The sequence below is a fragment of the Furipterus horrens genome, unplaced genomic scaffold (assembly GCF_987537825.1).
Source record: "Furipterus horrens unplaced genomic scaffold, mFurHor1.1.pri manual_scaffold_4, whole genome shotgun sequence".
NCBI lineage: Eukaryota > Metazoa > Chordata > Mammalia > Chiroptera > Furipteridae > Furipterus > Furipterus horrens.
The window spans coordinates 172213709-172240278 of record NW_028327174.1 but is presented as its reverse complement, the minus strand read 5'-3'; the positions used below and the strand labels follow the sequence as shown (position 1 = coordinate 172240278).

Below are 26570 nucleotides of genomic sequence, written 5' to 3'. Positions count from 1 at the left end.
TCTGTTTGAATAGCAAGACCCACACATGTGAAGGGCTAACAACACTGTTGAGACTGGCAAGATTAGTGAGGGCTGGGATTCCCCGGAAAGGTAGGCCTGGGGAGAGGGTGTGAGATCTGTGTTGTGGGAAGGTAGGTATTGAGGGAGGATAGTGAGGGTACAAAGTCATGAAGGTCTTGGGATGCAGGAATGGAGGGGCACCAATGACTAGGAGAGAGAAATAAAGTTGGACAGGAAGGATGAACCAGATTATAGAGGGCTTTGAGAAGAGTAGGCAGAATTATTTTCAAAGTACAGTGTTGATTTTGTAAAAAAAAAAAAAAGAAAGACTTTATTTATTTTCAGAGAGAAGGGAAGGGAGGGAGAGAGGGAGAGAAACATCAATTGGTTGCTTCTTGTAATTCCCAACTGGGGACCTTCCCACAACCCAGGCCCATGCCTTGACCGGAAATCAAACTTGAGGCCTTTCAGTTTGCAGGCTGGTGCTCTATCCACTGAACCATATCAGCGAGGGCTTACAGTGTTGATTTTTTTTTTTTTTTAAGCTAACAGAGTTCACCATTTTATTTTCACATTTCACAATACAAACAACAAAAAAATTTTTTTGTCCCACTACTCCCCTCCAAAACTATTTTCTCTGATAGGAAAAGGGAGCGAGTCTTCTTTGTCATGCTGTTAGGGAACATCCTGAGTCACAGCACCATGATCTCCTGGTGAAGTAGAACAAGTAATACAAAACTGATAGAAAGAGGCTCCCCTCTCTCCTTATCTGTCTGGTCGAGTCATTCCAGGCCGAGTGGGCACCATCATGGGACGGGCAGGAGGTCTCATCATTGGTGGCCCAGGCATCATTGGCATGTGCCCTCCCATAGGTGGCCTCATTCCAAGAGCAGGTCCCACTGGCATCATCCCAGGAAGAGGAGGACCCATCATTGGCATCATGGGAGGGCCCCCCATATGGGGTGCTGGCATCATACCAGGGCGAGGAGGACCCGGAAGACTGGGGGAGGTGGAATCATTGCCCCTGCAGGAGGAGGAGCAAAGAATGGAGTAGGAGGTATCTTTCCTTGCTGAAATGCTGCAGTTGTTTTGTCAATCAGGCTCTGAGCCTGCTCTTCCATCCATTTCTGATAGTAGTCTTTCACATTCTCTTTGTGTTTCCTACCACTGCAGTGTGTCTTTCTCACAGATGGAGAATCATGGGTGAGGTATGTATCGCAGTAGTCACAATAAAACTTGGGCATGTTGTTGTGCAGGCTGTCGGCCACTCCGTCCCTGATTTTTGAACAGAGGAGTGAAATGTTTTAAAAATCTAATTTCTTGCCCTGGATGCGTAGCTCAGTTGGTTCACACGTATTATGGGTTCAATCCCCTGTCAGCACACACAAGAATCAACCAATGAATGCATAAATAAGTAGAACAACAAATAGATGTCTCTCTCTTTCCTTGAATCAATAAATTTGAAAACTTAAAAAAAGAAAGAATTTGAGGGAAACATAAATCAGCCCATAACACCACCCTAGAAATTCAATATTTCTGGAAAGTCATATTCATATATCTTCAATTCCTCTTAAAGCATACAGCTTTCAATATCCCAGTTCTAAATGTTTTTTCCCCATCTAAATGTTTTGTTTAAACATTTTTTAAAAAATTTTATTTTTGTTTAAACATTTAATCACAAAAGACCCGAGTATTAAAAACAATTTGAAAATACAGGCGTGAAAATTGGAAAATGCTACCTTTAATCCCATGATATAAACTTGGCCCATATTAATATTTTTTTGGCATATTTTTATAACCTTTCTTTCCTATACATAGTGTTCTTAGTTATATTCATTCAGCAATTTGGTTTTGGTTTTTTATACCAAACAGTGTAAAGCAAGTGTTTTCCCATGTTCTGGTATATTCTTTGTAAATATTATTTATAAAGGCAGGATAATATCAGATCTAGTAAGAATGTCATAACTTAACCATTCCTCTATAGTCAGATATGTAAGATGCTTCCTTTTTCTTTCTTTTTTTTTTTTTTTGCTTTTATAAATAAAGCTGTGAGAAATGTTCTCTTCTGCCTAAAATTTTTCCATATTTAAAATTATTTCCTTAGGGCAGAGTACCAGAATTACTTTGGATCAAGGGGCTTTATTATATGACCTTTAGCTTTCCAAAAGGTTTATGCCAATTTATATTTGTATTAGCTAAACAAGAGTCCTTCTTTTACTAAACACAGATTAGCGTTGGGTAACATCATTATTTTCACTCTTTATTAATTTGATAGGCAAAATGCATATTATTGCTATAACTTTCACTTAAAAATTGTAAATGAGGCATAACATGCTTCCATGTTTGTTGTTTAGCTATCATCCCTCTTTTAGGAATTGTTGGTATGTTTTGTCCATTTATCTAGATTTCAGAATTCTTCTCAAAAAGGATAAAATAAAAAACTTAAAACCCAACATTATAGCTGAACTCCTAATCCTCCAGACAATCTCTGATGTATTTATTATTATCCTAATTTTGCAGATGAGAAAACAAAGCAAGAAGAGATTAACTACCTTACCTAAGGTCGTACTCTTAGATACATCTAGAATAGGGGTTGGCAAACTTTATTTTTTATTTTTAAATATTTTATTTATTTATTTTTAGAGAGAGGGGAAAGGAGGGAGAAAGAGGGAGAAACATGATGTGAGGGAGAAACAGTGATCAGCTGTCTCTCTCAAGCCCCCAACCGGGGACCTGGTCTACAACCCAGACATGTGCCCTGCCTGGAAATCGAACCAGCAACCTTTTGGTCCACAGGCTGGTGCTCAATCCACTGAGCCATAACAGCCAGGGCTAAACTTGTTTTTTTTAAAGATTTTATTTATTTATTTTTAGAGAGAGGGGAAGGGAGGGAGAGGCAGAGAAACATCGTTGTGAGAGAAACATTGATCAGTTGCCTCTTGTGCCCTCAACCAAGAATCAAATGAGAGACTTCTTGTTTTGTGGAAATGCTGCCCAAGCAACCGAACCACACTGGTTGGGGTGGGGTTGGAAGACTTTTGTGTAAAATGCCAGAATGTCATTACTTTAGGCTGTCCAGGCCATGTGTTTTTTTTTGTTGTTGTTTTAAATTCAACTCTGCTATTGCATTGTGAAAGCAGTCATAGACAATACATAAATAAGCATGGCTGAGTTTCAATAGAATTTAATATATACTAAAAATTGAATTTCATGTTTTATGTATCATGAAATATTATTATTCTTTTGATTTTTCTTTTAGTCATTTAAAAATGTAACTGTGGGTTCAATTCCTGGTCAGGGCACATACCTAGGTTGCGGGTTTGATTCCTGGACTCGGGTTGTAGGGGAGACAACCAATCAATGCTTCTCTCTCACATTGATGTTTGTCTCTCCCTTCCTCTCTCTAAAACCAATAAAAAATGTCCTCATGTGAGGATTAAGAAAAGAAGGCTATATATGATAAGCCCACAGCCAACATTATACTCCATGGGCAAAAACTACAAGATTTCCCTTAAGATCAGGAACAAGACAGGGACATCCACTTTTACCACTCTTATTCAACATAGTACTAGAAGTCCTATGTTAAATAAGAAGAAGAAATAAAAGGCATCCAAATTGAAAAGGAAGAAGTACAGCTGTCATTATTTGCAGATGACATGATACTATATATAGAGAACCCTAGATTCCACCAAAAAACTACTAGAACTGATAAATAAATTCAGTGAAGTAGCAAGATACAAAATAAATATCCAGAAATCAGTTATATTAAGCAATCCCATTTACAATTACATAAAAAAAAATACACAGGACTAAATTTAACCAAGGATGTAAAAGATCTGGACTTGGAAAATTGTAAGACACTGAAGAAAGAAACTGGAGGAGATATGTAGGGAATTGCTCCTCATGGTTTAGGGAATTGTAGCCCCAGCGTGAGCATGACTACTGCCGGCATTCTAGCTGTGCTTGTCTTTAAGTCTCAACATAAGGCTGCGTGTGAAACAACTGAAAGCCACTCAGAGGGTTTCCGTGGGAATTGGATTTAAAGAATGCTTATTATGCTTTAGAACTTGCTCTGCTTTCTTTATCATTAATGTAACATAAACAATCTCGAGCAAGGAATGTATGAAACCTTGCACCTACTGCCAGTGTGGCATCAAGATGTTTGATAGACCCTGACACAGACTAGTCACTGTACCCTTTGTACTAGTACATGTAATCTGTTACTGTCAACTGTAATCCTAACGCCTCCAAACTACTGATGATTCATGAATCTTGACCTTGTATCTCTCATGTGTATCCTCCTCAATAAAAGGCAGGAGGGAAGAAGGTCTAACTGCTGTTGTCCACTAGAGAGAGCAGTCACCTTCCTTACCCCAGACATAATGAAATGTCCTGGGTAAAAGTTTGTTCATCGGACATAATAAAGTGTCCTGGGTAAAAGTTTGTTCCGCCGTGGTCACAAACACTCTGCTGGACAGAGCAGCTTCCAACCAAGCCTAGGGTGTGTGAGGCACATTCATCTCAGAGATACAAATAAGTGGAAGCATATAATGCGTTAATGGGTAGGACATTAAAATGTCCATACTACCAAAAGCAATTTATAGACTCAACACAATTCCTATCAAGGTACCAATGGCATATTTCGCAGAACTAGAACAAATATTCCAAAAAATTTCATGGAACCACAAAAGACCCCAAATAGCCACAGCAAGCGTGAGAAAGAAGAACAAAGTTGGAGAAATCATGCTACCTAATATCAAACTACACTACAAGGCCATAGTAATCAAAACAGCATGGCACTGGCATAAAAGCAGACATATACATCTATGGAACAGAATAGAGAGCCCAGAAATAAACCCACACCTTTATGGTCAATTAATGTCTGACAAAGGAGACAAGAACATATAATGGGATAACGATAATCTGTTGGGAAAATCAGACAGTGTATGCAAAAAAAAAAAAAAAAAAAAAGAAAGAAACTAGACCACCTCCTCACAATATATACTAGAATAAACTTGAAATGGATCGAAAACTTAAATGTTAGATTTGAAACCATAAGAATCCTAGAAGAAAACATAGGCAGTAAAATCTTGGACATTTCTTGTAGCAATATTTTTTCTGATACATCTCTTCAGGCAACAACAACAACAAAAACAAATGGGACTAGGGCAAACTAAAGTTTCTGCACAGCAAAGAGAACCATCATTAAATGGAAGACAACCCACTGAATGGGAGGACATATTTGCCAATGATATATTTGATAAGGGGTTAATATCCAAAATTTATGAAGAAGTTATAAAACAACACCAAAAACAAACAAACAAAAAAACAAACAATCCAATTCAAAAAATGGGTAAAGCATAAGACTGTCAGCTGATTTCTCAACAGAAACTTTGCAGGCTAGAAGGGATTGGCAAGAAATATTCAAAGTGATGAAAAGCAAGGAACTACAAGCAAGATTACCCAGCATAGCTATCAATTAGAAAAAGACAAGAAAAAGCTAAAGGGCCCTGGCTGGTGTGGCTTAGTGAGTGGGCTGAGTGCTGGCCTGTGAACCAAAAAGTCACCTGTTTGATTCCTGGTCTAGGCCCATGCCTGGGTTTTGGGCCAGGTTCTCAGTTGGGGGCATGCAAGAGGCAACCAATCAACGTCTCTCTCCCACATCAATATTTCTCTCCCTTTTTTTCTCCCTGCCTTCCCTTCTCTCTAAAAATAAATAAAATCTTTAAGAAAAAGAAAAAGCTAAAGGAGTTCATCACGATGAAATCAGTATTATATGAAATGTTAAAGAGTGTTCTTTAAGAAGAAAAGACAGAAAATATGAACAAGAAAATGGCAATAAATAGATATCAACAATTGAATCTAAAAAACTAAATAAATGAACAAGCGGAACAGAAATAGACTCATAGATACAGAGATTTTGATGGTTGCTAGATAGGAGGGCGGTTGAAGGGAAGGGTGAAAAAAGTGAAGGGATTAAGTACAAATTGGTTGTTACAATATAGCCATGGAAATGTAAAGTACAACATAGGGAATGCAGTCGATAATATTCTAATAACCATGTATGATGTCAGATGGGTTCAAGATTTATCAGGAAGATCACTTTAATAAGTTATATAATGTGTAATCACTGGGATGTACACCTGAAACTAATAATATATATCAACTATAATTGAAAAATAAAATGATTTTAAAATGGGGAAAAGAGTGGGCAAAAAACCTGAACAGACACTTCTCCAAATAGGACCTACAGACTGACAATATACATATGAAAAGATTCTCAAGATCAACTAATCATCAGAGTAATGCAAATTAAAACCACAATGAGGTATCACCTCATACTTGTCAGAATGGCTGTCATCAATAAGCCAACAAACAAGTGCTGGTGAGGATGTGAAAAAAAGGGAACCCTCATGCACTGTTGGTGGGAATGCAAACTGGATCAGTCACTGTGGGAAGCACTGTGGAAAGCACTGTGGAAGTACCTCAAAAAATTAAAAATGGAACTGTCTGTGAACCAGTGATTCTACTTCTGAGAATATATCTGAAGAAACCTGAAACACCAATTTGAAAGAATACATACATGCATCTCTATGTTCATTGCAGTGTTATTTATAATATCCAAGATTTGGAAGCAGCCCAAGTGCCATCAGTAGATGAGTGGATAATAAAGCTGTGGTACATTTACACAATGGAATACTACTTGGCTGTAATAAAGAAAAGCTTACCTTTTGTGACAGCATGGATGGACCTTGAGAGTATGCTAAGTAAAAGAAGCCAGTCAGAGAAAGATAAGTACCATATAATTTCATGTAAATGTGGAACCTAATTAACAAAATAAACTAACAAAGTGGAAAGTATGGTTAGGGGACTGAGTGAAAAAGGTGAAGGTATGAAGCAAAAACAACTCATAAACTCAGTACGGTGATTACCAGAGGAAAAGGGGGTGAGGGTAGGTAGAAAAGGGTAAAGAGCCCTGACAGGTGTGGCTCAGTTGATTGTACATCATCCAGCAAAGTGAAAGGTTGCCAGTTCTATTCTGAATTGGGGCCCATGCCTGGGTTTTGGTTTGTTCCCTGGTGGGGGTGTGTAGGAGTGATCCTTGTTTCACTCCCTCTCTTTATCCCTCCCTTTCTCTTTCTAAAGATAAATAAATAAAATCTTAAAAAAAGAGGGTAAAGGGGAGATAAATGGTGATGGAAGGAGATTTGACTTGGAGGGTGAACACAATACAACATACAGATGATGTATTATATAATTGTACACCTGAAACCTATATAATTTTATAAACCAATGTCACCCCAATAAATTAAGTTTTAAAAAAGAAAACACTAGTACCTTCTCCCTATAAAAAAATTAAAACATTACAGATTAGGTTCATTATAGTTCCTTTTGACTAACACCCTTCAATCACAAACCATCTTTCTCACTCTTAAGCTATAACATGTTATCTGGTTTGTATATATCCTTTCAGGATTGTTTTCTCGTGCTCTTTCCATTAAGTTTTTGTCTCTCAAGGAGAGGTGTTAATTGTTGACTCTCCCACACATTTCTATAAAGCAGGAATACAGAGGAAGAGCAGACATAATCCTAGCTGTCTAAAGGGGAGCTAAAATACATCTGCACATGAATAGTGGTAAATTCTATTTGTTAAAGGCACAGTGGGAGCAGTCTTTGATCAATTCAGATGAGTAACAAAGGCCTCCCCCGAACTGAACAGGACTGTTAAGGTTTTTGATTGTTTTTCATCCAGTAATTTAACGTACAACTAGTCTATTAGTAACTAACGCGTTAGTAATTACTATACTGCCTTGCACAAATATAAGTATATGTTAATTCACTAGCCTCCTTAGACTTGTGTCCAAAGGGTACATGCGGGATGTGAAAATAATTATGAATATTTATTGAGGATTTACTATGTGTGGAGCAGGTACTTTACATAATCTCCTTTAATTTTCAACACCTGGTGAAGTAGTTACCACAAAGGAAAGCTGGAATTTAGAGAGGTAAGGCATACTGAACTCCAAAGTCCATGTATCTAGCCAATGAGATACTGCCTTTGAAGATCAAATAAGCCAGTAAATGAGAAAATACTTTAAACTCTAAAACACTGTACAATTATAAACCATTATCTCCTTTTCCCCTCCTTAATTCCTGATGTTAAAACAGGTGAGAACTTTTTGAAAGGATTATTCATTCCAGAGAAAAAATCTGGTCTGGGTATAAAGCAGGAAACAACTGGACCTCTCTAACCGTTTTTTCATGCTTAAAGTGGAGACAAGCTTTTCTCAAAGGGTTAATCATATGTCTCGAGACGGACAGCTGCCGATATAATCATATGTTAATAAAAAGTTGTATAAATGGCTGACATCGAGTAGGCGTTCAATAAATGTTAAATCTTTTCAGCAGAATTCGATCCCACTCTTAATAAGACAAGCCGCGAGACCCTCTGGTCCAGTAGAGGTTCTATTAGAAGCCTGCTTGGTGCCGCGGGAACCACGGCTAGCCGTTGGCGTTTTCCCGCGCAGGCAGCGGGGCTACGCGCGAGCGCCGGGCAGTGGGTGTCGAAACCCTCCCCCGCCGGGACTACTTCTCACTGCAAGAACCGCGCTCAGCCAGCTGGCAGAAGGCACCGAATGGTATTAGTCTCAGGTTCGAGTCTTGTCCGCTTACCCTTTCAGCCTCCCCTCGGCACTAAGTCTTAGACATACCACTTATAATACTGCGAGGGAATGGCTGCGCTGTTGGGAGCCTGTGCCGTGCAGCAAGCTAGGAGTCGTAGTGCCCCGCGCAACGTTTGTTGCCGTGAGTGGTTGGACCACGTCACATGATGCAAGCAGGTGCGAGTTGGCATATCTTGTGAGGTCATCACAACGCGACAAAGCTACAGTTCTGAGTATCGTGGATTCTGAGCGGAGTTCTCCCCCGATAACCCTCAGTGCGCGAAATCCCGTAAAATCTCCTTTATTTGCTCCATCCCGCGCCTCCCCTCGCCTCGACGGTTTGGGCCTTCCCAGTTGGCCTTGGGGGTGGGTAGAGGAAGTGATGCGCCTCCTGGGCGGGGCTGATGAGCCGTGCACCAGAGACGCGCGGTGGCTCCGCCCTCTCCCGTGACGTAAAGGCCACATGACCGGACGGGCCGCCTCCGCCGCCGCTGCTGCTGCTTTGTAAGAGGCACATTGGCAGGTAACGAGCGGCGGCAGCGGCGGCGGAGGCGGCTGGTGCTGAGTGCAGCAAGAACAGCCTTGGTAATTGGCACCCTCTCTCTCTCCTCCCCAGTTCCAGGGCCCTCAGTGCTGCGGAGTGCGCTCTCTAGCCTTGGGTTCAGCTCTTCTTTCCTCCAACCCCCTTCCTCCTGCCCCAGCGCCCACCCGTGAGGATCGGGCCGAGCTTCCTTCGCCGGTTTCATGCGTCTTCACTATGCCCAGGCCCGGGCGTCCTCTTTCCTCTCCCAGGCCTGTTGCCTCTTGCCTTCTTCCTGCCTTCCCGGGTCCTAGTCGGCCCGGCCCCACCCAGCCCCAGGGGGCGCCCTCCTCTCTCTTCCCTTCGTTTCCCTTCCCTTCCCCTCCCCTCAGCTCCTGGTTTCTGCCTTGGAGGGAGTGGTTTTTTTTAACCCACATCGGTCCCTTTCTGACTGTCCTCTGGAGCTTCCGCTCCACACTGACGCTCCGCATCTTCACCACCTTTCGGTTTTCACGCCTGTGGCTCACTAGTCCTGGGACTGGACCAACTTCTGCACTCTGCAGCCTTCCCCGGCTTCCCCGCAGGCATAGTTCAACTCTACTTCTCTTTTTTTTTTCTGGAAGGCTTTGGTGTCAGACTGTTGCGACTCAGTTTTTTCCTCAGTCCTTGTTCTTCTTGGCGCTTTGTAAAAAACTAAAGCGCTTTCTGTTATAATGTATTGAAAATGTTATTTTTTCCTAGTGTATTACATCTTTTTTGTTTCGTGTCTGAATCACTTTCTCACTTGGCTGCCCCACCTTTTCCTCAGGGTTGTCAATCTAATTAATTGCTCAGGCATCTGAAGTGCCACCACTGTGCTCTCTTATCCTTGTTTTCTCTCTAGGAGTTGATCCCAACATCATTCCTGTTTGACTTAATCCTGTAGTTTACTACACCAACGTTGGATATTGTTTCTACTTATACCCAAGGTGTATGGGCTGCCAGTATTGAGGCTTACTTTCCTCAGCACCTGTGTGTCGTAGAAACTGAGCCTTTTAAGGTCTCCAGAAGGTATCCAAAGATACTCTTTCAATTGAAGGGTATATAATTAACATTTTGGGTGAACCAGTTATTTTATATTTTCTATAATGATATTTTTAAACCAAGATGTGTGCAAGTAGTATGTTCCTCACTTTTTGCCATGAAATGTGCATTGTTTTTAGTGTCAGTTTATTAAGAGGTGGTTGAAAGATGGACACAACACTTAAGAGCTCCTGTATCGTAGGCTTTGGGTGCCTAGATTGGGACGGTACTTCCCTGTCTTTGGAAGGGAAGTAAATTCCACTCTCTTGAGATGACGGGGTCTTCCAGTACACCAACATCTCTTACCTTCCTGTGAAGGCCCCTCCTTGACCAGTGCTATCCTCCCATTCCTGTGAAGGCTTCCCTTATCTATCGTTGGGCAGAAATGATTTGTTTCCCACGCTGCTCTTCTGCTTGCCTCCAGCGGGTTCTTCTGGATTTTCCTTCTTATGGCAAGTTCACACGTGTAATGAGATTTCTCCTCACTCCTACCCCGCTTGTACCCCACAGCTCTGATTTCCGCTTTTTGCTTCCTTGTCCTCTGATCCTCAATTCAGAGAAGGGAGATTTGTGTTATGATTGAACTGTGGCTGGAAATTGTGGCATGGGAATGAGGCCATGGGAAAAAGGCTTGTGGTAGGTAATTGCCTCTCCTGCCTGTTTCCTGCTGCTCTGGTTTTCTCTGGCCTCTCTCTTTAAATATGGGCTGGACCAGCAGTAGTCACATGGACTTGCCTTTAGAACAAGGCTGGAACAACAGTAACACCTTTGCTTCCCTTTCCTGGTAACTAACTGATGCAGCCTGTGCAGTGCTAGTGCTCTCTGTAATGTTTCATGGTGTTAGCTTGAGTGGCTTTTATTATTTGGGAAGAAATAGTAGGAGAACATAGAGAAGAATAGGTTTAGTTCAGTATGCACTGTGCATTGATGGCAACTGGTTAATATCTCTGCTCCTTTGAGTATTAACTATATGTGGAAAGTATAAACCAGTCTTGAAAATTTGAACTGGTGTGAGGTGAAGCTTTCCCTTTGTAAAGGTTAGTCTTGAAGTGTTGATTCTATAGTCCTTTTTTTTTAAACGATGACTTACTGTAAGAATTTTCTGGTGGGGGGGTAAAGACTTCTTTTTGGTGTAACGGTGTGAGTGTATTATGAAGGATTAATGTCTATTCAAAAGAATCAGTCTGTGAATTCACAAACTGATGTTCCTCTGCTCATAAAAATCTGTCTTATTTCTCTTTGTGCGGTAACCTTTAGGTCAGCAAATTCAGTTAGCTCTTAATTTGAGTAAATGGAGTGTCCTTTAAAAGTCCAGTGTTATGGCACCTGTGGTGTTGACTGATGAGGTGGTGAATTGCTGATATATCTTAGAAATAGCTGTTTTTTTCTTTTCTCCCCCTCTCCCCCCCCAAAAGAAAGTGGAGATGTAACTTGAAGGGAGGCAAAAACAGGGAAGATTTATAAGGAATATCACCATGTAAGCCTATAGTTGGTTTTGAAATAGTTTTGGTCCTGCTATCTAATAAGTATTTAGGAATAGAATCTTTTTGGTTTTTTTAAGTCCAAGAATCAAAGTAATCAGTTTTGTTCAGACAATTATAATGCAAACTACATATACTTTTTGTTTGTTTGTTTTATTGACAGTGTTTTTCTCAATGTTGCTGCATGTCCTGTACTTTTTTAAAAATTGATTTCACAGAGAGGGAGTGAGGGAAAGGGAGAGAGAAACATCAATTTATTGTTCCACCATTTATGCATTCCTTGGTTGATCCTTGTATGTACCCTGAGTGGGGATTGAACTTGCAACCATGGCGTATGGGGATGATGCTGTAACCAACTGAGCTACTTGGCCAGCGCTGTCCTATACTTTTTAAAGAAAGTAAATTATTTTTGTTTTGAAATGTCTTTTCATAGGTTTTGAAGACCAGGTTTGTGAATTTCTGGCTGATGTAGCGTGTGAACTAGAGTGAGTTTCAGTTTTCAGATAACTCATTTTCATGCTGGAGTTATGAGCTAAATTGAATTGGAACCCAGTTGGAATTAATTTTGTTTTATTATTTTTTAATCCTCACCTGTGGATATAGTTATTGGTTTTTTAGAGAGAGGGAGGGAGAAACATCGATTTGTTGTTCCACTTATTTATGCATTCATCAGTTGATTCTTGTATGTGCTGTGACTGGGGATTGAACCTGCAATCTCGGCAAATTGGGATGATGCTTCTGGCCAGGATGTGTGTTCTTTGAAGGGTGGGATTTTTCATTTGATAACAGTATTTGGCATTGTCAAATCACTAAACAAGAATAAGTGGGCTTAAAAATATACAAATTTAACTGAAATAGTTTAGGAAAAGTGATTGGCTTTAGTATTGATTGATTGATAAGCCTAACTTTAGTTTTCTAGACCAAGCCCAGTCGCCCCTCTACTTCTTTCAAATTAATTTACAAATTTCCAATTTAGAGTAGGTTTTTGGGTCAGGTTGGCTGGCACTATTTTACCTAACAAAATACATGAGAAAATTTTGAAAAAATTAAATTAAAAATGAATTAATGGTTTAATATATCTTTGTCCCTTTTTAAACATAATGTATATACTTTTAAAAATGTTAGAGAAGAAGGTATATGAGGTATAAAAACACATGTAGAGTTTTCAAAAACAAATAAAATGACTAAGAAGTACAACGTAACAGCTATCTAGAACTCTCCTGTGTATATCATCTCCCAAGGCTTTCTTTTTGTCTTTCCTAGAAGTAAGCAACAGCAGACCCTCCATATTACCCTGCCCAGGCTCTGTAGCTTGCAAGATGTCGATTCAACACGGGAGGAGACAGATACCGTGTCACTCCCGAGTCGGACTGCACAACCATTCTCGGCGGTGCAGATAGACTCTTAAGAAGCTACACCATCGTCTCTCGAGACGGACGGCTGCCGACGACGACGACGAGAAGTAAGCATTACTCCACATTTTGGGTTTATTATTTTTTAGAATAATTTTTACTTCATATATGTATAGATCCATAAGCAATATATAATTTATTTATTTGGAGAGCCGGGAAGACAGAGTAAGAGAGGGAGAGAAACATCAACGTATAAGAGAAACATTGATCTGTTGCCTCTCGTGCGCTCCCTACCTGGGACCTGGACACTCACGCATGTTCCCTGACTCGGAACCAACCCAGCGACTTTTTGGTTTATGGGACAATGACCAACCCATTGAGCCGTACCAGTCATGGCACAACATATAGTTTATTATTATTATTTTTTAAATCTTCACATAAACATGTTGACTCTCTTGTTTTTTTAGAGAGAGGAAGACAGACAAACAGACATCGATGTGAGAGAGAAACCTTGATTGGTTGCCTCCCCTATGTACCCGAATCGGGGATCAGACCCACAACCTAGGAATGTGCCCTGCCTGGGAATCGAACCTGTAGCCTTTTGGTATCATAGATGATGCTCCAACGAAATGAGCCACCTGGCCAGGGCAGCAATGTATAGTTTTCATTCATGATCTACATGGAATTCTATGATTCTTCTGATACTTCTTCATTCTTAAATGTTTACAACTATCATTCACTTTCAGTAGTATGGTAGTTTATTGTAAGGATATACCACATCCTATTCTATTGTGATAGATGTCAGTCTCATTTACAGGTTTTTGTGTGTGTGTGTGATTACAAATTATATTTGTCTCCTTGTGAATATTTGTATGCCCTCTCCCACTAAAACAGATTTCTCAAGATTATATGGATAACTGGGAGTGGAATTTTGGGGCTGTGTGTGGGATATGTGTAAGTTGACAAGGTAATCCCAAATTGTTTTCCATGGTGGTTCACAGTCATTTTAAATTAGGCTTCTCATCGGAAACAGAAAATTGAGTGACTATGTTCTTAGTTCTCTTGAGGCTGTTACATAACTGGTATCTTTCTAATAGTCCAGGGAAGTTTATTTCATACATGTAGTGGGTAACTTAGATTTTGGAGCTTAGTTTTCAAGACTGAATAGTTAAGAGTTCCACATCCTTGCCAACATTTGGTATTGCTTTAATTTTTAGTTTTAGCCAATTCTAGTGAGATGTTTTAATTACTTACATATATTTTTTAGAGAGATAGAAAAGGAGGGAGAGAAACAACCATGTGTGAGAGGAACATTAATTGGTTGCCTCTGCACACCCCCAACTGGGGTCCTGGCCCACAGCACAGGCATGTACCTTGGCTGGGAATTGAACCAATGATCTTTTGGTTTGTGATATGACACCTAAACCTCTAATGGGATGTTTTAGATAAATCTTTTATGAACACCACACAACTGGATATTGCTTTATTAATACAACTTGCCAACTTCTTTTTTAACTGGAGCATGAAGACTGTTAACATTTATTGTAAATATGGATATTTTGGGTATATTTCTATCATAGTCTTCTGCTTGTCTGATCTTTACTGTTTTTCTGTACTTTCTGCAGCTTCTATTTTTTAAAAATTTGGTTTCCTCCAGCTTTTTTAATTTTAAGATTTTCAAATGTATGGAAGCTGAAAGAGTATAGTAATGAACACGTGTATACCTATTTAACATTTTACCACATTGACTTTTCTCTCTCTATACTACACATATTATCTTTTGAGGCTAAATAATTTTTTTTGTTGTTTTTTTTTATCACCTTTTAAAAAAATAATTATTTATTTATTTTTAGAGAGAGGGGAAAGGAGAAAGAGAGGGAGAGAAACATGACTGTGTGGTTGCCTCTCACTCATGCCCCCAACTGGGGACCTGACGTGCAACCTAGTCGTGTGTCCTGACTGGGAATCGAACCAGCAACCCTGTGACTTGCAGGCTGGCGCTCAGTCCACTGAGCCATACCAGCTAGGGCTAATAAGTAATTCTTTTTTTTTTTAAATTATTTATTTGTTTATTTATTTATTTTTAGAGAGAAGGGAAAGGAGAAAAAGAGGGAGAGAAACATCACTGTGTGGTTGCCTCTTGCGCCCCCAACTGGGGACCTTACATGCCACCTACTCGTGTGCCCTGACTGGGAATTGAACCAGCGACACTTGGTTTGCAGGCTGCCACTCAATCCACTGAGCCACAGCAGCCAGGGCTTCTAATAAGTAATTCTTAATGTAAGTTAGTCTGATTAAACAGTTTTTAAAGATTTTATTTATTTGTTTTTAGAGAGAGGAGAAGGGGGGGAGAAAGAGAGGGAGGGAGACATTGATGTGTGAGAGACATTAATCAGTTGGTTGTCTCTCATAAGTGCCCTCACTGGGGACCAGACTGGCAACCCAGTCATGTGCCCTGACTGGTAATTGAACTGGTGACCTTTTGCTTTGTGAGACAACGCCCAACCAACTAAGCCACACTAGTCGGAGCAAACTTTTATTTTTTTAATTCTCACCTAAGGATATATTTATTGATTTTAGGGAGAGAGGAAGGGTTTGCGAGAGATAGAGACAGATGTGATAGAGAAACATTGATTAGTTGCCTCCTGTATGCACCTGACCTGGGATCAAACCTGCAGCCTTTTTGTGTCTGGGATGACGCTCCAGGACACATTAAACATTTTTCTTTGAGTCAACTTTTGATCGTAACTTACTGAGTGTCTCAATTTTTTCCTCCAATCAAGGTCTCGTTTTATTTTATCTTTTTAAAACTTTTCCCCCCCACTTTGTTGTTCCACTTATTTATGCATTTATTGGTTGATTTTTGTATGTGCCCTGACTGGGGATTGAATGTACAATATTGGCATATCGGGGCAATGCTCTAACCAACTGAGCGACCCAGCCAGGACTTATTTTTTATTTTATTTTATTATTATTTTTAGTTCTGTTTGCCCACGTGGGTGGTCAATTTAATTTTTTAAGGTATATTTTATTGATTATGCTGTTGCAGTTGTCCCAATTTTTTTCCCTTTGCCCCCCCTCTGACTGGTACCCCCCTTCCCTCCAGCAGTCCTACCCCTTAGTTCATGTCCATGGGTCATGCATGTAAGTTCTTTGGCTTCACCCATTCCTGTACTCTTCTTAACATCCCCCTGTCTATTTTGTTCATAACAATTTATGCTTCTTAATCCCTGTACCATTTCCTACTTCCTCCTCCCAGCTAATAAACCTTCATATGATTCCCCATACCTATGATTCTGTTCCTGCTCTGGTTGTTTGCTTAGTATGTTTTTGTTTTGTTTTTATTTTTTATATGCAGTTGTTGATAGTTGTGAGTTTGTTGTCATTTTAGTGTTCACAGTTTTGATGTTTTTAAATAAGTACCTTTAACATTTCATGTAATGATGGCTTAGTGATGATGAACTTGTTTAGGTTTACCTTGTCTGGGAAGCACTTTATTTGCCCATGCATTCCAGATGATAGCTTTGCTGGATAGAGTAATCTTGGTGGTAGGTCCTTGCTTTTCATCATTTTGAATACTTCTTGCCAGTCCCTTCTTGCCAGCAGAATTTCTTTTGAGAAATCAGTTGACAGTCTTATGGGACTTCCTTTGTATGTAACTCTCTTCTTTGCTCTTGCTGCTTTTAAGATTCTCTTTACCTTTAAGCTTTGTCATTTTAATTATGATGTGTCTTGGTGTGGTCCTCTTTGGGTCCAACTTGTTTGGGACTCTGTGCTTCCTGGATTTGTATGTCTATTTTCTTCATCAAATTAGGGAAGGTTTCTTTATTTTTTCAAATTTTCAATTTCTTGCTCTTCCTCTTCTCCTTCTGGCACCCTTGTGATTTGCATGTTTGTACGTTTAAAGTTGTCCCAGAGGTTGCTAGTCCTTGTTTTTTTTCAATTCTTGTTTCTTTTTTTTGTTCTAGACGAATATTTATTCTTACTTATGTTCCGAATCATTGATTTGAATCCCAGCTTCCTTCCCTTCACTGTTGGTTTCTTGTATATTTTTCTTCATTTCAATTTGTATAACCTTCCCTTTTTTATTTTGTGGCTGTACTCAATCATTTCTCTGAGCATCCTGATCACCAGTGTTTTGAACTCTACATCTGTTAGGTTGGCTATCTCCGTTTTGTTTAGTTCTTTTTTCTGGGGTTTTGTTCTGTTCTCTCATTTGGGCCATATTTCTTTGCCTCCTCAATTTGGCGGCCTGTCTCTGTTTGTTTCTGTTTATTGGGTAGAGCTGCTTTGGCTCTGTGTCTTGGAAGTGTGGCCTAATGTAGTACATGTCCTGTGGGGTTAAGTGGCACAACCTCCCCTATCACCCAAGCTGGGTACTCAAGGTGCGCCCTTTGTGTGGGCCTAATACACTCCCTTGTAGTTGAGCCTTGACTGCTGTTGTCAGGTCAGTGGGAGGGATTTACCCAGGCCAGTCAGCTGCAAGGATCGGCTGTGACCATTGACTACCACCCTTCATCCTCTGTAGAGGACCAACTGTGCAGGGGCAGGGTGGTGGTCCTCCGATGTAGTCTGTAGCTGTCCACTGGTGTGCTAGCCCTGGGGTTTCCCGGGTGGTGTAGGCCAAGGTCAGCTCCCACCTGTGTTTGGCCTGGGACACCCTGTCTGAATTATAAAGCAATCTTACATGGCTGGTAGTAGTGCTGGGCTTGAAGATTCCCAGGTGAAGCCAAGCTGTGAATCTAATCTGTCTGCTTTTAGTGCTAGGCCTGGAGCTCACTGAGGCCATCTGTTGCTTGTTTGATTGAATTTAGGAAATTGTGAAACATGTGCCAAGACCAGCTATTCATATGGGAAAGCAACTTGGGTGGGCCCATAAGTTGGTTGGGGTGGAATTTCTGGGGATCTCCAAAGCAGGTCAAACAGTGTTAGCCAGGTTGATGGAGTCTCAGGTATGGTACCAACTTGCTGGCTCTGTCTCCATGGATGTGGTTTCTTTATTTCCATAGTTGTCAGAGTTTCATTCAGCTCGATTTCTGGTGGTTCTGGCTGATGTTTGTTCTATATTTTAGTTGCAGTTTTTATGTGGTTGTGCGAAGAGGCGAGCCATGTCTGCCTATGCTGCACCTTGACTGGATCCTCATTTTTAATTGAAATTTCCTGGTATAATTTCGATTACCGATGAAATGCTTCTTTGAATTTCTGGAGACCAGAGGGCCTTTGGAAATTCAGCTTATTAGTGCTTTTTAAATTCCTTTTGATTGGGAGTGTTGAGGCAATGGTGGAAAAATAACCTTGTATTTTCCGAAAAATCTAGATGGTGGTTAAGGAACAAAAACCTTGTTCAAGAGTTAAAATAGGCCATTTGCTATTTTATTATCACAGAAGAGTTTGCATTTTTTTTTTTTAAAGATTTTGTTTCTTTATATTTAGAGTAAGGGGAAGGGAGGGAGAAAGAGGGAGAGAAACATCATTGGGAGAGAGAAACATTGATCGGTTGCCTCTCACTCATGCCCCGAACCTGCAACCCAGGCATGTGTCCTGACCTGGAATTGAACCCGTGACATTTTGCTTTGTGGAACAACACCCAACTAACTGAGCCACACTGGCCTGGGCTTTTTTTTTTCTTTTTTTCTTTTTTCTTTTTCTTTTAAGAGACAGTTTGAGCTATTTAATTGTTCTAATGCTATCTCATTTTACCAAAAGATCCCAGCTGTATGGGATGTCACTAGTATACCATAAACTAATTTATATACTCTGATAGTCTAGCCATCTGTGGGAGAAAATAATGACCAGTGTTAAAAAGGATTTTATTGGAGTGATAGTTAACCATGGGTGTGCAGCTTCGTAAATGCTAAAAATCATTGAATTGTATACTTAAAGAGGATGAACGTTATGGTATTCATTATATCTCAGTAAAGTTATTTAAATTGGCTGACTAAATAGGTAATATTTTGAAATAAACTATAAGCAAAAAAGAAAAGTGGTCAGTATACACATTAATTTTAGAGTTGCTACCATTTATGGTAGCTGTTAGGATCTGGACAAAGCACTTGAGGTACATTATCTTGTTTGGCGCTCAGCACAGGCTTGAGAAAGAGTCAAGTACTTGATCAGGATTACCTAATCAAGTAATTAGGGAGCCCAGGTCTGTGTCTTTCAAACCTGTGCTCTTAATCATAATATAATGTACTGCTTTACCTATCTGAAATACTGCTATCTGGAAATATAGCCCAGTATTAGCTGTTAAGTCAGTGTCCACATTTGTGATATATAATGCTGGGATTTTGCACTGGGTGGGGAATGAGGAATGAGTATGCAGGTTGGGCCCTTGAACTTCTGCGCCTGGTTCCACTAGGCCCATTTTTATAATTGAGCCCACTTTTATCTATTTTACATGTTGGCGTTCAGTTAGAGGTTTGGTTGGACTTCATTTTTGCAGTAAACGAAAAAACTTGCCTTTGTTTTAGTTTTTCATTCTTACTAGCTGTTCTACTCAGTATGGGTAGCTGGTCTTTAAGCCCTCTGTTGATTTAGGTTGATATAGGATGCCATTTGAGGAGTTCAGGCATACAACACTAAGAAGTGGCAATTGATAGTACACCCTGAGAAGAGAGACAGGAAGGCTATAAAATTACAGTTATGAACTCAAGTTGCCATTTCGTAGGGCTGCTTAGCGTATTGTTAAGTGTCCCTAAAATGCCACAATTATTATGGACATTGAGTGGTGCAATTGCTGTATACATTGAGAGAGAGAAAATGAGTAATGGGGGGTTATGTTCAGTCTGCTGTTGAGAAAACATGCTGGTGGAATGTGGAGGCAAAAAAGCAGGGGCAATTTGGGAGAATGGCAAGGCCAATTTGACCAAGTTGTAAGGATCAGAAATTAAAGAGCTGTATTTCATCGAAGAGTAGATAATTTGTGAACAGAAGTTGATGAGTTTTAGTAGTATTCTAGAATAACAGTCTGAATCAGTTTCACAATTTGCATAGTTCAGACAGGTAAATAAAGGCATGAAATTTCAGTGAACTAGAGGCATTTATTGATACGGTAGTTGATAAAGGTGCCTTATAACTGCTGGGTTGTACAAGGGGGGACATCCAAAAAACAATTTATTTATAAAATTGTGTATTCTTAACATGTTTAAACTGGAGTCACCTTCAGAGTACTCTCCATTTGATGCAGTACACCCATTGAGACATTTTTTCCACTACTCAAAATAGCTTTTGAACTCATTAATTTTGATCCCTTTTAGTGCTTCTGCTGTTTTTTGTTTCACCTCTTCCACATGGGCAAAATGTTTGCCTTTGAGAACTTTTTTAGTCCAGGGAAACAAAAAAAGTTGCTCAGAACGAGATCAGGTGAAAGGGAGGGTGGGACACAAGGGTTATGCTGGTTTTGTTTGTTTGTTTGTTTTGGTTAAAAACTGCTGAACACTCAGTGTGGTGTGGGCAGGTGCGCTTGTAAATCACTCATGAAATGGGCAAATACATTGAAACAGTCTTCAAAAAAATTTACTAAAGCGGAATGCAGTCTCTCACAATGTCAGCTTGTACACTGATACAGATGGTTCCTAGAACACTCAGCTAGTGGGGTAAGGCTGTACTTAAAAGGGACCCACCCTTCAGAAGGTAGTTCCAGGTTTTTTTGAGTCCTCCCCTCTTATATGTGACAGACTGGCATATCAAAACTAGTATTGGACAAGGGCTACCTAATTTACTCCTAGAAGGCGAGAAGCAGACTTTAGGTACAAACAATGACCCTTAATTCAGATACCTCATAACAGGTTTGAGAAAGAGTCAAGTACTTGATTAGGATTACCTGATCGAGTAATTTAGGGAGCCCAGGTCTTTGTGCATTTCAAACCTGTGCTCTTAATCTCAATACTGTGCTGCTTTACCTATCCGAAATACTGCTAGGAACACTAGACAAATGTTCGCCACTTGGAAAATGTTGGAAATTTTCAAATGAGATAATTTTTAATGAATTTCATTATAGATGTAGGTATCTAGTAAGCTGAATATCCGGAGAGACACCAGGTCTTTAGTTTTTCTTTGAAGTTGGATGCAATTATTGATGCCAATAACAGAATTTCTGTGGGAAGAGAGAATGTGCTCAAGAATGTAACAATTTTGTTTCAGGGGTAGAAGGACATGAGGATTTGAAAACAGAACCAGGGTGGTATGTCTAAAAAGCCAAGTGAAGAAAGTGATGAAATGTGAATGGGAGAGGTGAAAGAATGAGAACAGAAGAAAGATTTAGGAGATTTGCCATTCTTCTAAATTAGAAGGAGGTCACTGGTGACCTGGGGAATAGCATTTTTCCTATTGTTGGAGTGACATGGTGATGGAAACCAGACTGAAAGTTAAGGGGATGTTTACTGAGGAAATGAAGGAAGTGTATTCTTTTTGAGAAATACAGCTTAAGTGATCATTGCTTACAAGATAGAACATGCAGTTTTTAAGAGTGCTTTAAAGTTTATTTTTATAAGCCTTTGTTTTTGAGATTAATTTGCATATAGGGAATAGTGAGAAGGAAACGGATGTGCGATTTTCTTAATAGTAGTGGTAGGAGATTTACTTATTGAGAAATTTTATATTTGGTAATTGGATGAAAACTGAGCCTGGTGCATAAGTGATAGGTATGTCAACATTTAAATGGATTTTCATGGCTATGTTTTGATACATTCTTCAGGTAACTGACATTTTTTAAAAAATTTATTGATTTTAGAGGGAGAAGAGGGGGAGAGAGAAACATCAGTTTGTTCTTCCACTTACTTATACATTTGTTAGTTGATTCTTCTAGCGCTGTTGGGGAATCTAACCCACAACCTGAGCCACCCAGCCAGGGCAACTGATTTTTTTAAAGTTGCTTTTGGACCCTGGCCAAGTGGCTCAGTTGGTTGGAGCATCATCCCATACACTAAAATGTTACGGGTTTATTCCTAGTCAGCGCACATACCTAGGTTGTAGTTTCCACCCCCAGTTGGGGTGCGTGCACAGGAGGCAGCTGCAGTGTTTCTCTTACATCGATGATTCTCTCACATTAATGTCTCCCCTTCTTCCCAACTTCCCCCCTTCCCGCTCCCCCCCCCCTTTTCCCTCTTCCCCTCTCTATCTCTCCATCTCTCCTGTCCTCTCTCTAAAATCAATGAACATATCCTTGGATGAAGGTTAGAAAAAATAATAAAAATTGCTTTTGGCATGAGTGAAACAGCTATAAGTATGTCATTAGAATAAAACAAATATGCTTTAAAAAAACTATTCAAGATTTTGTATCCTGAACTCATGAGGAAAGTTGAAGAACTGTAATGAAAAACTATGGGTCTGAGTACTTCTATTTTTAAAAATTTTATTTATTTGTTCTTAGAGGGGAAGGAAGGGAGAAAGAGAGGGAGAGAAACATTGATGTACAAGAGGAACATGAAACATCCATTGGTTGCTTCTTGGATATGCACATATTGAGGTGACCCAGGCATGTGCCCTGACTGGGAATTGAACCTGTGACCTATCACCTTGCAGGATGACACCCAGTCTAACTGATCTAATATCAGTCAGGGCTGGGTCTGAATACTTAAAAAAATTTGGTATCTCTATTTTTGGCTTATAGTAATAGCTAGACATGATATAGCAGTCTTGGAATAGCTTAATAAGAGCTATATCAAACCTTTATAAATCAGTTGTGAAATATTTGTGTATTTTTACAATTGAGAACCAAATAGTTCATGCAGAGATGTGAAAAATGAAAATAACCTGATATAGTGGGTTGGCCAAAAAAGTATTAGCTTTTTTCATAAGATGGCCCTAGTAGTGCTTAGTTGTCTTTAACTTCATTCAAAACAATTTTTTTAGATTGTATTATGACAGCTGTCATATCAGCGTGCATTTTACAAAAAAACTTACCAAAATTGGTGAATTTTTGTATAGCCATTTTAATATTGAAAATGGAAGAAAATACGCAACACTTATGGCGTATTATGCTTTATTGCAAGAAAAGCAAATGCAACTGAGATGCAAAAAAAGATTTGGGCAGTGTATGGAGAAGGTGGTGCGACTGATCAAATATGTCAGAAGTGGTTTGTGAAGTTTCTTTGTACTATTGACATTTTGGCCAAATAATTTTTTGCTGTGGGGCTGTTTGATGCATTGGAAGATGTTTAGCAGTACCCCTGGCCTCTACCCACTAGAAGCCAATAGCGGGAGATAGTCGACATACTCAGAATATCCAAATCAATAAAGTTATTGGTGAAAATGAAAACTGTTTCTTATTTTACAGAAAAAACTAAACAGGCTGTTTGGTCAACCCAATACTTTAGGTGTTTTTCTTTTTAGAAAAAGTGCTGTTAGAAGAAGGGGTAAGACTGACTGGTCATGAATGATAAGGGACTTTTCAAGGGATAGGAGAACAAAGATTCATAATGTAGCTGCTAAGATAGGATTCTGGGTGAAGTCAGGATTTAGATTCAAGAAATTAGGATTGGAGTGGGACAGATATCTGGAAACCACCATAGGCAATTAGATACTTTTTCCTTCCTGACTTTAGTTAACCTGAAAGAGAAATGTGAATATACCAAATAATTTTTGGTGTTTTGTAATGTTGAAGAGTTCACCAGCATTCATCTTTTCCAGAGGCAGATTATATACATAGAATAGCAGATAACGCAGATAACGTTGTGCTTCCCTTGTCAGCTAATCCTGGTTGCAGTGGGGGAGTTCAGCGTTGTCCACCAGCTGCTTGACCTTGCCCTCAGCAGCTGTGGAGAATAAAAGTATCAGCTTGGTCAGCTCCTGGCATGCAGGGCACAAGCAGTTGAGCTGCATGGAATTGGGTCTTTATACTAGAGTTCCTTGACATTTTAGCTGCCTTACTCTCTCCTGGGTTGAGGATATAGATTTCCTTTTGTTGGCTCCTCTGGGCCTCCCAAATCATTGAGGTTATTAATATAAACTAATCCTGTTTGCTGCAGAAATGAATAAGTGAATTTTCCCTGCAGAAAAAGGTTGAGAATAATGGGTATTTTCTTCCTTCCTTTCTTTCTTTCTTTCTTTCTTTTCTTTCTTTTCTTTCTTATTTTATTTATTTTTATTTATTTTATTTATTTTTTGCCTCTCATACACCCCCAACTGGGAACCTGGCCCGCAACCCAGGCATGCGCCCTGACTAGGAATCAAACTGACAGCCTTTTGGTTTGCAGTCCAGTTCTCAATTCACTGAGGTATACCAGTCAGGGCATGGGTATTTTATTTAAATTTTTTATTTTTATTTTTAAATTACTGTTGACATACAATATATTAGTTTCAGGTGTATAACTTATGGGTATTATAAGAAAAAGCAAGAACGCAGATTGGAAGTTAAATAAAAATAATAGAACTGGTACAAAAACATTACAATGTAGAGCCAAAGGGAGCACCTATGGGTATCTGAAAGGCTGTTATGGTAGGTGAAATTCTGACTCTGAACCAGATCTTTTGCATCAGATATGAACTATGCGAGTGATGCTAATGGTAGTTATGTGGTCTTTTGTTTCTTTTTTAAAACTTCCATTTATTGATTTTTTTTTTAGAGAGAGAGGAAGGGAGATAGAGAAACATCAGTTTGTTGTTCCACTTATTTATACATTCATTGGTTGTTTCTTGTATGTCCCCTCACTGGGGATTGAACCCACAACCTTGGCATATTGGGATGACACTATGACCAACTGAGCTATCTGGTCAGGGCTGGTAGTTATGTGGTCTTGAAGAAGAGGAAGCTGAGTTGGAGTCTACTGTATATCTATAATTGAAAAATTAGCCCTGGCTGGTGTTGCTCGTGGATTGAGCACCAGTCTGCGAACTGAAAGGTCTCTGGTTTGATTCCCAGTTGGGGCACATGCCTGGGTTGTGGGCCTGGTCCCTGGTTGGGGGTGTGTGAGAGGCAACCAAGTAGTGTTTCTCTCGCACATCAATATTTCTCTCCCTCTCTCTTCCCCTTCTTTTCCCTCTCTCTAAAAATAAATAAAAATAAAATCTTATAATTGAATAGTTAGCTTTGTAGCATAGCTTATGGGTTAAGAGCACAGACTGTGGAGACAGATGGCCTGGGTTTGAGTCTTGGCTTTACCACTTACTAGCTGTGAATCTCTGTATGTCTTAGTTTCCTATCTGTAAAGTGGGAGTAATATTAGTGTGTATCTCAGAGTGTTGTTGGGAAGGTTAATAACTTAATACTATATATACTATAAAGCACTTAATTGGTGCCTGGCACATAGTAAACAGTATGTGTTTGCTGCTGTTATTGGGTTTAGGCTTTTGGGAATGGGTGCATAAGACTGCCTTCCTGTTCTTACCAGGTAGTCCTAGCACCATTGGCATCAGTACTGAGTGGACAGCTGGGGTTCATATGCACCTAGACTGGGGCTCAAAACTGCAACCTAAGCATGTGCTCTCACCGGGAATCGAACTTGCAACTTTTTGGTTACAGGGTGACACTCCAACTGAGACACACTAGCCAGGTCACTGAGGCATTTTATCTTTAAAAAAGTCCTTGGAAAAAAGTAGTTGATAAAACATTTTCTAGAATTGACCCTCTACAGAGAAAATCTTTGTAGTTTAATCAGTTTGGTTTATTCTGCTGGCTTACTTTACTTAATAGTACAACTGATTTAGGCCATTCTTGTAATTTAAATAATCTAGGAAGCTTTGTATGTTATTTTGATTGTGTTGTCAGTTTGACTCAAGAAAATTTATGAAAATAAAGAAAAAAGAGGTTAAAAGATGTAGTAGCAGGTCTTACCTGTCTTAAAATCTGTCATTAATCTTTTTGACTTATTTTGAATGAGGTGAGGTAAATACGGGTTTTAAAATTTGGTTTGATAGATTGAAATAACCTGGTGCTTCCTTCAGCTCAAGAACCTGTGATATGTATGCTGAATTATTTTTAGAATCTCTTGCTCTTGTCTGTTTCTATTCTAAGAATTCTGTTGGAACCTGTTCCAGGGTAGTAGAAGTCTTGGGGGTGGAGAGTGATAGAAGGAATGGCAGAAGCATTCCTATTTACTACCCATAACTTTTTCCAGAAAAGAGGGTATAGAATTTTTCCATATGAAAGTATATTCAAGGTGTTGATTTTTTAATATTAAATATCTATATTTAAAGATTTTATTTACTTCTGGAGAGGGGATGAGAAGGAGAAAGAGGGAGAGAAACATTGATATGTGCAAGAGATACATCGATTGGTTGCCTCTGGCCCACAGCCCAGGCATGTGCCCTGACCAGGAATTGAACTGGTGACCTTTCCGTTCACAGGCTGGCACTCAGTCCACTGAGCCACCCGGCCAGGGCAGAAGTGTTGATTTTTATAGTCTGGTTTTCATGCCACATTCATCTTCATAGTTCTTTGGTGGCAACAGTTTTTAACGGTGTTGATAATTATTTTGGTAACTTATGCTATTATCTTGATTTATAAAGTCACTGTTTCTAGAAGTTTTATATAAAATTAATATAAAAATTTGAA

At 39.5% G+C, this 26570-nt stretch overlaps 1 protein-coding gene and 1 pseudogene across 6 annotated transcripts in view; one reads left to right on the top strand and one right to left on the bottom strand.

Moving 5' to 3' along the window:
- Nucleotides 1-345: 345 nt before the first annotated feature.
- LOC150013313 (U1 small nuclear ribonucleoprotein C pseudogene) lies at nt 346-8792 on the bottom strand (annotated as a pseudogene). Its single transcript, XR_016510806.1, has 2 exons — nt 8712-8792; nt 346-1275 (listed from the first exon to the last, which is right to left on the bottom strand). The product of XR_016510806.1 is annotated as a U1 small nuclear ribonucleoprotein C pseudogene (transcript).
- Nucleotides 8793-9182: 390 nt separating this feature from the next.
- UBAP2 (ubiquitin associated protein 2) overlaps nt 9183-26570 on the top strand; it is a 123103-nt gene continuing 105715 nt past the window's right edge. For 4 of the 5 annotated variants that reach the window (XM_090274288.1, XM_090274287.1, XM_090274285.1 and 1 more), the window contains exon 1: nt 9184-9248. The gene's annotated coding sequence lies outside the window, so the exon portion shown is untranslated. Of the gene's footprint in view, nt 9249-26570 lie in introns of all 5 variants that reach the window. The other variant, XM_090274290.1, reaches the window with a different exon arrangement.